This window comes from Ovis aries, chromosome 17 (genome assembly GCF_016772045.2).
Source record: "Ovis aries strain OAR_USU_Benz2616 breed Rambouillet chromosome 17, ARS-UI_Ramb_v3.0, whole genome shotgun sequence".
NCBI classification, from domain to species: Eukaryota; Metazoa; Chordata; class Mammalia; order Artiodactyla; family Bovidae; genus Ovis; species Ovis aries.
The window spans coordinates 9,549,537-9,562,019 of NC_056070.1; the positions used below are offsets into that span (position 1 = coordinate 9,549,537).

The window sequence follows — 12,483 nt, forward strand, 5'->3', positions numbered from 1 at the left end:
TGAAGCTGAAGCTCCAATACTTTGGCCACCTGATGCGAAGAACTGATTCATTGGAAAAGACCCTGATGCTGGGAAAGATTGAAGGCAGGAGGAGAAGGGTATGACAGAGGATGAGATGGTTGGATGGCATCACAAACTTGATAGACATGATTTTGAGTAAGCTCTGGGAGTTGGTGATTGACAGGGAAGCCTGGTGTGCCACAGTACATGGGGTCGCAAAGAGTCAGACATGACTGAGCAACTGAACTGATGGCTAAATAATATTGCATTATAAATAGCAGATTTCACATCTTCTGTATCCATTCATCTTTTGATAGACACTTAAGTGTTTGTTTGTTTGTTTGTTTTACCTTGGCTATTGTAAATAATGCTACTGTGAAGATCAGGGTGCATGTATCTTTTTCAAATTAGAGTTTTCGTTTTCATCAGAAGAATACCCAGGAGTGGAATTGTTAGAAAATATGATTTTTTTTGGAAACTAAAAATAGAAATACCATACTCTTTTCCATACTGTTTTCCACAGTGTCTGCACTAACCTATATCTGCACCAACAGTGTACAAGGGTTCCCTTTTCTCCACACCCTGGTCAACAATTGTTATTTGAAGAATTTTATGATAGCCATTCTGACAAATGGGAGGTGGTGTTTCATTTGGTTTTGATTTGCGTTTTTCTGATGACTAGTGATGTTAACATCTTTTAGTTTGCCTGTTAGCCATCTGTATGTCTTCTTTGGAAAAGTTCCTATTATGATCTTATGTCCAATTTTTGATCAGGTTATTTCTTTTTTTATAATGAGTTGTATGTTCTGTTTATATGTTTTTGGATATGAACCCTTTTTTGTCCATACTGTTTGAAAATATTTTTTCTCATTTGGTAGGTTGTCTTTTTATTTTGTTGATTGTGTTCTTTGTTGTGCAAAATCTTCTAAGTTTAATTAGGTCCCATTTTTTTTTTTTTTGCTTGATTTCTTTTGCCTCCGAAGACAGATCAAAAAGTATATTGTATACTTTGATAAAAGTATATTTATCAATCTTCTACCTATATTTTCATCTAGCAGTTTTATGGTTTCAGTTTTTAAATTTAGGCCTTTAACCTATTTTACATTTATTTTGCATATGGTGTGAGGAGATGTTGTAATCTCACTGTGTTATAGGTAACTGTAAAGTTTTCCCAGCACCAACTTTTGAAGAAAGTGTCTTATTTCCATCATATATACTTGCCTTGCTTGTCAGAGATTAGTTGACCATAGCTGTGTGGACTTATTTCTGGGCTCCCAATCTTGTTCCTATGATCTGTGTCTCCTTTTTTTGCCAGCACCATACTGTTTTGATAACCATAGCTTTGTAGTACGTATATTCTGAAATCAGGAAATGTAATACCTCCATCGCTGTCCTTTTTCCTCAAGATTGCTTTGGCAATTTGGGGTATATTATAATTCCATACAAATTTTAGGATACTTTGTTCAAGTTCTAAAACAAAAAGGTCATGGATATTTTGATTAGGTTTGGATTAAATTTACAGATTGCTTTTGGTAGTATGGATTTTTTAATCATATTAATTCTTCCAGTCAGATAACATGAAATATCTTTCTTTTTATTTATATCACTTGCAAATTCCATCATCATTGTTTCATAGTTTTTAGAGGATATATTGTTCACTTCCTTGGTTAAGTTTACTTCCAGATATTTTGCTATTTTTGAAACAATTTTAACTGCACTGTTTTCTGGCTTGCTCTTACTGAGAGTTCATTATTATTGTACAGAAAAGCAACATATTTATGTATATGAATCTTTTATCCTACTACTTTGCTGAATTCATTTATTCTAACAGGTTTTTTGGTGGTGATTTTACAGTTTCCTATAGTATTGTGTGATCTGCAATTAGTGACCATTTTACTTCTTCTCCTCCAATTTTGATGTGTATTTCTTTTTCTAGCTAGATTGCTAAGCCTGGGACTTCTGATAGACGTTAAACACTTAGTATTTAACGTAGTATTATACTTTGTTAAATGAAAGTGTTGAGAGTGGGTATCGTTGTATTATTCCTGATTGTAGAGGAAAGGCTTTCAGTTTGTCGCCATTAAGCATGATGGTAGTTGTGAGTTTATCATAAATGGCCCTTATTATGTTGAGATATATTCCCTTTATGCCTACTTTGATCAGAGTTTTTTATCGTGAATGGATGTTGGATTTTATTAATTGCTTTTTCTGCATTTATTGAGATGATCATGTGATTTTGATCCTTCTTTTTGCTGGTGTGGTATATCATGTTGATTGATTTGTGAATGTTAAACAATCATTGCATACTTGGAATAAATTCCAGTTGATCATGGTGTATGATCATTTTTATATACTGCTGAATTTGGTAAAATTTTTGAGGGTTTTTGCATCTATGTTCGTCAGAGATACTGGCCTGTAATATTCATTTTTTGTAACATTTTTGTCTGATTCTGGTATCAGGGTAATTATGGCCTCATAGATTACATTTAAGGTTTCCAACTTCTTAAACTTCTTGGAATAGTTTGAGGATAGGTGTTAACTCTCCTTTATATGTTTGATAGAATTGCCCTGTAAAGCCATACAGTACTAGAGTTTTGTCTGCTGAGAGTATTTTTTTTAATTACATTTTTAATTACAAATTCAATTTCACTACTGGTGAACAGTCTGTTCAGATTATCTATTTATTCCTGATTCAGCCTTGGAAGTTTCTGTGTTTCTAGAAATTTGTCTATTTAATCTAGGTTGTACAATTTGTTGCCATGTAATTGTAATATTCTTTTATGAGTTTTCATATTTCTGTGATATTGGTTGATATTTCTCTTTTTCCATTTCTTATTTTATTTATTTTTGTCATGTCTCTTTTCATCTTTATTAGCCTAGCTAAAGGTTTATTAATTTTATCTTTAAAAATATCTTTATCTACTCTTGGTTTTATTGATCTTTTCCATTTTTATGGCCTCTATTTTATTTATTTTCTCTCGGATCTTTATTATTTCCTTCCTTCTGCTAAATTTGGGCTTTGTTTGTTCTTTTTCTAATTCCTATAGATTGTGTATTTGAGATTGTTCTTGTTTCTTTAGGTCAGCCTAAATTGCTGTAAGTTTCCCTCTTATAATTGCTTTTGTTGCATACCATAAATTTTAGAAAATTGTCTTTCCATTTTCATTTGTCTCAAGGTATTTTCTCATATCCCCTTTGTTTTCATTGTTCATCTATTGAGGTTTTTTTAGTAGCATGTTATTTATCTCCATGTGTTTATGCTTTTCCCATTTTTCTTTAACCAATTTCTTGTTTCAGAGTGTTGTGTTTGGAAAAAATTGGTATAATTTATATCCTGTTAAACTTATCAAGACTTGCTTTTTCAGCTTAGAACCTGATTTATCCTAGAGTTGCATGCACACTTTAAAAGAAGGTATTCTGCTGTTTTAGAGTGGAATGTCCTGTAGATAAATCTATTAAGTCCAAGTGGCCTTTTGCATCATTTGCTGCTGCTGCTAAGTCGCTTCAGTCATGTCTGACTCTGTGCGACCCCATAGACAGAAGCCCACCAGGCTCCCCCATCCCTGGGATTCTCCAGGCAAGAACACTGGAGCGGGTTGCCATTTCCTTCTCCAATGCATGAAAGTGAAAAGTGAAAAGTGAGAGTGAAGTTGCTCAGTCGTGTCCGACTCTTAGCGACCCCATGGACTGCAGCCTACAGAGCTCCTCCATCCATGGGATTTTCCATCATTTAGGACCATTCATAGTGAATTTCTCTCTGGATGATTTGTCCATTGATATAAGTGGGGTGTTAATTTCCCCTACTAGTTGAAATGTTATCAATTCTCTTTATCTCTGTTAATTTTGATTTATGAATTTAGGTGTTCCTAAATTCAATTTAGGTATTGAATGTATATATGTTAATAAGTATAATATCCTCTTCTGGTATTGATTCTTTTATCATTATATAATGACATTCTCTGTCTTTTGTTATTGTTTTACTTAAAGTCTATTTTGTCTGATATTAGTATTGCTACCCTTGCTTTATTGTTGCTTCTGTTTGCATGAAATACTTTGTCCATCCCCTCACTTTCTGTCTGTGTGTGTCCTAGCTCTGAAAAAAATCAGCTGATAACTTTATGCAGGTTCCTTTGTCAACTGACCCTGTTTTTCTCTTGCTGCCTTTAGAATTTCTTCCTAATATTTAACTGTAGTCATTTTAATTACGATATGTCTTGGTGTGGGACTGTTTCTGTCCCCGTTGTTTGAGACCCTCTGTACTTTCTGCACCTGGGCTTCTGTATCCTTCAGCTTTGGGAGAATTTCAGCCATAATCTCTTCAAATAGATTTTTGACCGTTTCTCTCTTTTCTCCTTCTGAGACAGTTATAAAGTAAATGTTGGTACATTTAATGTTTTCCCACAGACCTCTTAAAATGTTTTAATTTTTTTAATTTGTTTTTTCTATAGTTTTGATTGCCTTGGAAACAAACCAAGATCATTCTGTCATTTTGAGGTTGCACCCAAGTACTGCATTTCAGACTCTATAGATCTAGTGGAGACCTAGTAGAAGCAAAAGAGATAAAAAAGAGATGGAAATAACACATGAAAGAACTGTACAAAATAGTTCTTAATGACCTGGATAACCATGATGGTGTGGTCAGTCACCCACAGCCAGACATTCTGGAGTGTGAAGTCAAGTGGGCCTTAGGAAACACAGCTGTCAATAAAGTTAGTGGATGTGATGAGAATTCCATCAGTAGAGCTATTAAAAATTCTGAAAGATTTTATCAAAGTGCTGCACTCAATATGTCAGCACATCTGGAAAACCCAGCAATGGCCACAAGACTGAAAAAGGTCAATCTTCATCTTAATTCCCAAGAAGGGCAGTGTTAAAGAATGTTCCAACCACCCGACAGTCGCACTTATCTCCCTTGCTAGTAAGGTTATGCTCAAAATCCTAAATGCTAGGTTTTAGCATTATGTGAACTGAGAACTTCCAGCCATCCAAGCTGGGTTTAGAAAAGGCACAGAGGAACCAGAGATCAAATTTCCAACATTTGCTGGATCATAGAGAAAGCAGGGGATTCCAGAAAAACATCCACCTCTGTTTCATCAACTACACTAAAGCCTTTGACTATGTGGAACATAACAAACTGTGGAGAGCTCTTGAAAAGATGGGAATACCAGACCTTCTTACCTGTCTCCAGAGAAACCTGCATGTGAGTCGGGAAGTAACAGTTAGTACCCTATATGGAACAACTGACTGGTCCAGGATTGAGAAACAAGTACAACAAGGCTGTTTGTTGTCACCCTGTTTATTTAAATTATACACTGAGCAAATCATGAGAGATGCCAGGCTGGATGAGTTACAAGCTGAAAGCTGGAAGGAGAAAGATCAACAACCTTACATAGGCAGATGTTACCATTCTAATGGCAGAAAGTGAAGAGGAACTAAAGAGCCGCTTGATGAGGGTGAAGGAGAGTGAAAAAGCTGGCTTAAGACTAAATATTAAAAAAAAAAAAATAAGATCATAGCATTCAGCCCCATAACTTCATGGCAAATAGAGGGAGAAAAGGTGGAAGCAGTGACAGATTTCCTCTTCTTAAGCTCTAAAATTATACAGATAGTGTCTGCACATAAAATTAGAAAACAATTGCTTCTTTGTAGGAAAGCTATGGCAAACCTAGACAGTGTGTTGAAAAGCAAAGACATCACTTTGCTGACAAATGTCCATATGGTCAAAGCTATGATATTTCCAGTAATCATGTATTGCTGTGAGAGCAGGACTGTAAAGAAGGCAGAGCACCAAAGAATTGATGCCTTGGAAGTGTGGTGCTGGAGAGTCCCTCCGACAGCAAGATCAAACCAGTCAATCTTAAAGGAAATCAAACCTGAATACTCATTGGAAGGACTGATGCTGAAGCTCCAATATTTTGGTCACCTGATGTGAATAGCCAACTCATTGAAAAAAACCCTGATGCTGGAAAAGATTGAGAACAGAAGGAGAAGAGGGCATCAGAGGATGAGATGGCTGGATAGCATCACCAATGCAATGGACGTGAACTTGGGCAAACTCTGGGAGACTGTGAGGGACAGGGAAGCCTGACTTGCTACAATCCATGGGATTGCAAACAGTCGGACACAACTGGGTGACTAAAAAGCAATAGTATAGTTTTGATTGGGTGATTTTTGTCATTCTGTCTTCCAGATCACTTATGTATTCTGCTGAATCACTTAGTCTGCTCTTGATTCTTTCTAGTGTGTTTTTCACTTTAGTTATTGTATTCTCAAGTTCCAAAAGAGACTAGTTATTTTTTTTTTTCTGGCCTTGTGAAAATTCTCGCTGTGTTCATCTAATCTTTTCCCTAATTCAGTTAGCATTCTTATAACTAATTCTTTACCAGATAAATTGTTTCTGTTTCATTGGTTGTTTATTCATAGGTGTTCTCTTGTCTCTCAGTTGGGACCAATTCCTCTGTCTTCTCGTTTTGCTCAACTTTCTCTGTCTGTCTGAAATTAGATGAAACAACAGTCTTTTGCAATCTTGACGTAATCTCACGTGGGAGCATGCTATACCTTTTGCATGGGCTGAGTGGCTTTAGGGGGAGAGCTGGGTTTTGCATGATCCCAAGTCACATCTTACCTCGGTGTGTGCTGGCAGCTAGTCACTTTGGTAAGAAGTGAGGCTGAAGAAGGGTGAGCTAGGGCGGGAACCAGATGTTAAGCCGCGTTTCCCCCCATTCAGTGGCTGTCACCAGGCTCAAGGGGATGGGTGGGGGTGGTCTCAAGTAGCTAGAGCAGAGCCCGGAGGGTCAGATGCATCCTGTGTTTTTTTTCTTCAAGCGTGAGCTCTTCTCATCCAAGCACCAAGACTCTAACCCCAGAGGGGAGCAGCGTTAGAGCAAATAGCACCTAGATGAGCTTTTGGCACGTGACGGCGCGCGGGTTGTGGGAGTTTGGCTGGAGAAAGGCTTTGGGGCTTCTCCAGATGCACTGCCTGGGCGGGTGCCAGTAAGGGTTGCCCCCACCCTGCCCAGGTGCCATCTGGGGTCTAAGCCACCTCCATTTCTCACAGCTGAGCTCTCTTTCCTCAGTCACGGCAGCCCCGGCTCCAGCACAGAGCTGCAATATGAAGAAACAGGGACTGGAATGTTCCCTCAGCTCAGACTGGGACACACACCGGGGCATTTGTGGAAAGCCAGTCATCCATCCTCACAATTTTAATGCCCCCATCTCCACTTTGCCTCAGGAGCGAGCGAGGGTACACACACTCCTCCTGAATGAAGCCTAGTCCTCCTACTACTTGTTGTTCCTAAAAGTCCTCCTGTTACGCTCACCAGCCTTCCCATCAGCCAAGGGGCTTGTCTTTCCTATGCGGGACCCCAGGACTGGGATGCCCAATATGTCTTTCAAACTGCTCACGCCTCCAGAAGATCTCTATCCATTTAATCTCCCTTTTTCTCTGAGCTCCCTCCCCGAGATGCAGATCCCAACCTGATCATTTTTCCTTCCTTCCTACCTGATTCCATGTGAATCTCTCTTAGAACCTCATTTGTACAGGAATCTTTCTGCCAGTCTCCAGTTTTCAGTGAGAATTGTTCCGCTAGTAGGTGTATTTTTGACATATTTGTGAGGGAAGGTGAGTTCTGCATCCTCCAACTCTGCCATTTTAGTTTCCTCCAACAATTACATTAAAGACGTTGATTTCATACATACATAATGAATTTCATACATTCCATGAAAATGCCATATCATTCCAGATATTTATATCCTCCTTAATTTCAAATTCCTTTTTCTTAGAAATTTGTATGATTTTAATACTATTTGTTTACTATTTGATACTGGAAATATATTTAAAATGTGTATATTTATTTTATAACAAATAATTTTATATTAAAAAGGCTTTGCTCAATTCAAATATTAAATATGACAGTTTGTAGATTCTTTTGGATTTTCTATATATATATTCATGTCTTCTTAAAAGCAATTTTGTTTCTTTCTTTCTAACATTTGCACTTTAGTTTCTTTCTCTTCCTCTTCTGTCCTGGATATAACCTCCAGAATAATGTTGAATAGAGTAGAGATGGTGATAGTGGACATTCTTTCTTTGTCCCCAACTCAAGGAGAGAGGAGACATTCAATATTTAACACTACTTATGAGCTTAGCTGTATATTTTATATATATATTCTTTATCAGGTCAAGGATGCTCCTTTCTACTCCCAGTTTCCTGTGAGTACTTCTTATGAATATAGGTTGAATTTTATCAAATGCTTTTTCTGTATATATTGCAATGACATTTTTTTCCCTTTCTGTTAATGCAATGAATTAAATTGATTTTTTTATTGTTTGATTTTTTTTAATGTTCAACTGACCTTGCAGTCCTTGCATAAACCTTATTCAGTCATGATTTATTACCCTTTTCACATTTACTGGATTCAATTTGCTAATCTTATTCACATTTGTTTTCATAAGAGATATAAGCCTCTGATTTTACCTCCTTTTCATGTTATTTTTAGGTTTTAGTGTTGGGATTATATTGGACTCATGAAGCAAGAACTGTTGTCTCTTTTGGGAATCTTGTAAAGAGTTTATGTTTGGTTGATACATTTTTTTTCTTTAAATATTTGGAAGAATTTCCCAGTCAGGTTGTCTTCTTCCTGGAGTTTTCTTTGTAAGAAGGATTCAGTTTCTTTTAATAGATAAAAAGCCTTGAGATGATTCAATTACTTCTTATGTCATTTGTGGTGAGTTATGTTTTTCAATATAATTTTTCATTTAAAGTTTTATACCTATTCTTTTTTAATTATTATTATTTTTAATATAAATTTAATAACATACAAAATATGCTTTATTATATTTTTAGTTAACTTCATATATCATGAATATGTGATAACAAATTTTTTTATTTTTAGTAATAATTGTTTTATTTCTGTTATTTCTTGATCAAATTTTCTAGATGTTAATAAAATTTTGCAGAAACATTCAAATGTGCAACTTGAGAACCAGGGTTCTCCAGTAATACAGAGTAAATAAGGAATGTAAAAAAAGAGATTTATCATAAGGAATTGGCTTTCAGGATTATAGAGGCTGAGGAATCCCAAGAAGAACCACTCTTGGTATCAAAATCTAATAAGGGTTCTCCAGAGAAACAGAACTGGTAGGAAATGGCTCACATGATTATGGAGGCTGGGAAGTCCAGTTATTTGCAGTCAGCAATCTGGAGATCAAAGAGACTTGGTGTCGTATTTCCAGTCTTAGTCCAAAAACCTGAGAAACAGAATTTATGATGAAAGTTCCAGTTTGAGCTCAAATGTGAAGGCAGGATATCCCAGCTTGAAAACTGTCAGAGAGAGAAATAATACGCTATTACTCAACCGTTTTGTTCTATTAAGGCCTTTACAAAATTAAAGGCCCACCCAGTTTGGGAAAGGCAATCTGCTTTATTTAGTCTACTGATTCAAATGTTAATCTCATCCAGAAACATCCCTCACAGACACACCCAAAATAATGTTTACCCAAGTATCTGGGCACCCTGTGGTCCAGTCCAGTTGACACACTAATTATCATATGACTTCCGGCTTTGTCAATATTCTTGATCATGCCTTTGCTTTCCACTTCAGTCACTTTTCTTTTTCTGTTCACATAGCCTTCTTTCTTGTTTGCAGTTATTTTTCTACCCCTTAAAATAAAAGTTTGATCATAGATTGTCAACTATCCTTCTAATATATACATTTAAAGCTCATATTTTCCCTTTAACTACTGTTTTATCTATGCCCTATATATTTCAGTATGTTATATTTTCATTATTATTCAGTTCAGAATATCTTATCATTTCAATTGAGTTTTTACCATTTGGCTCAGTGAGTTATATTGAAATGTACTGCTTCAAAATTTGAAATTTCCAGATTTGGGGAGATTTTCTAGCTGCATTTCTTATATTGATTTATAACTTATTTCCAACATGGCAAGAGAACATAGTTTGTTATGTTTTCAATCCTTTAACATTTCCAAAGATTTTTTCATAGCTCAGTATAAACTGTCTTTTGTTCAATGTTCCATGGCCACTTAAACAATTTATGTCTTCTTCCTTATGTCAGTTATGTTAGGTTGTTTGTTCAAATTATGTATATCTTTACTAATTTTTTCTACTTGCCGGTATCTTAAACTCTGACTGTGAATTTGTCTAGTTCTAATATTTCTGCCAATTTTTGATTAATACAACTTAAAACTTTGTACTATCAGCACATAATTTTAGAATTATATTTTCTTTTCATTATGAAATAATCTTTGGCCTTAAAGTTTAAATTTTCTAATACAAGTATAGTCACCCTAGCTTCCATGAGTTAATCTGTCTTATTATATATTTATTCTTTAACCTTCTCCCTATCTATATGCTTATATTTAAAGTTTGTCTCTTGTAAATAGGATACAGTTGAGTCTTATTTTCTTAAATACAATCTAATAATCTTTGCCTTCTCATTAGAGTTTTTTTACCACTTACATTTTCCTATCACTAATTTGATTCTGCTGTCTCTGTTTTTCATGTATTCTCCTTATCCCACCTGTCTTCTTTGCTTTATTTCTCCTTTCCTGTATTAATGAAATACTTTTAAAAATTCTTTTTTACCTACTTTATCTAACTTTAGTGTTGTAGTTAGAACACTTTGTATTTTTCTTTTAGTGGTTAACTTAGAGTTAAAATATGGATGCTTAACATATTACAGTCTTACTTAAATTCAGATATTTAGCATTTCTCAAATAATACAAGAACACTGAAGAAATGTAACAACATTTAATCCCTCCCATGTTTTGTACAATTAATATGATATTTCTATATGAGATATAAACACCATAATACATTATTACTTTAGTTTTAAACAGCTAGTATTTTTTATATTTATCAACATAATTACATTTCTAGTGATTTTCATTCTCTCTTTAACTTCTTTGTTTCCATTTGTGATTACCTTAAGATGTAGTCTCTATTTTCTTCTCTGAGATTGCTTTTTCTCAAATGACTTCATTTACTAATTTTTATTGTATACCAGCAACAAATTTCTATAGCACTTTTTGTCTGAGAACATTTTAATTTCGCTTCTTTTAAAAAAAATTTAAGATATAAGTGATGTATAACACTATGTTAGTTTCAGGTATACAACACAATGATTCAATATTTGCATATATTGCAAAATAATTGCTACAATAAATCTATCTACTATCCATAACAACACATACCTACACTTTTTTTCTTATGATGACATTTAAGATTTACTCTCTTAGCAACTTTCATGTACACAAAATAGGATTTTTAACTCTGGTCTCCCTGCTACACATTGTCACCATTACTTATTTATTTTATAACTGGACGTACCTTTTAACCACCTTGACCTGTTTTGACCACTCTCCAACCATCAATCTGTTCTCTAAATTTATGAGTTTGATTTGTTTGTTTGTTTTTAGATTCCATCTAAAAACATCCAGATAAGTGACACCATACAGGATTTGTCCTCCTCTGACTATCTGATTGATTTCACTTAACATACTGCCCTCAAGATCCGTTTATGTTCCGACAAACGGCAAAATTTCATTCCTTTTATGGCTGGATAATATGCCAGTGCATGTGTAAGTACCACACCTTCTTTATCCATTTACCCATCAATAGATACTTAGTTTGTTTCTATATCTTGGTTATTATAAATAAGCTGCAGTTGTGGTACAGATATTTTTTGAGTTAGTATTTTTGTTTCCTTTCAATATATTCCCAGAAGTGGAATTTCTGGATCATATGATCGTTCTATTTTTAATTTTGTGAGAAATCTCCATACTGTTTTCCATAGTAGCCATACCAATTTACATTCCCTCCAACAGTGTACAAGTGTTCCCTTTTCTTCACACCCTTGCTAACACTTGCTATTTCTTCTCTTTTTAAAATACTTATTCTAACAGATGAGAGATAAAAATCCCATTCTGGGTTTGATTTGCATTTCCCTGATAATGTTGAGCACCTTTTCACATGCCTGTTTACCTCTGCATGTCTTCTTTAGGAAAATGTCTATATCCTCTGCCCATTTTTAATTTTTTTTTGTTATTGTTTGAGTTCTTTATATACTTTAGATATACTATGTCAGGTATATGATTTGCAAACATTTTCTCCCATTCCCTAGGTTGCCCTTTAATTTTGTTGGTGGTTTCCATTGCTATGTCCAAATTTTGTAGTTTGATATAGTCCCATTTGTTTGTTTTTACTTTGTTTGCCTTTGCTTTTGACATCAAGTCCAAAAAAACCATCCCCAAGACCAAAATAGAGGAGCTTACGGTCTCTGTTTTCTTCTAGTTTTATGGTTACAGGTCTTAAGCTCTTTAATATATTTTGAGTTAATTTTTATTTATAGTGTAAAACAGAATTCCAGTTTTATTCTTTCGCATATGGCTGTCCAGTTTACCCAGCACAGTTTATTGAAGAGAAAGTCCTTTTCCTGTTGTGTAGTAGTTCCCCCTTA

General features: G+C 35.0%; 1 long non-coding RNA gene across 1 annotated transcript in view; it reads left to right on the forward strand.

Annotated features, from left to right (window-relative positions):
- Positions 1-12,483, forward strand: part of LOC121816999 (uncharacterized) — a 108,628-nt gene that overhangs the window by 89,097 nt on the left and 7,048 nt on the right. Inside the window, exon 3 of the long non-coding RNA XR_006056767.2 lies at positions 11,444-11,605. This is a non-coding gene — a long non-coding RNA (uncharacterized LOC121816999). The remainder of the gene's footprint in view (positions 1-11,443; positions 11,606-12,483) is intronic.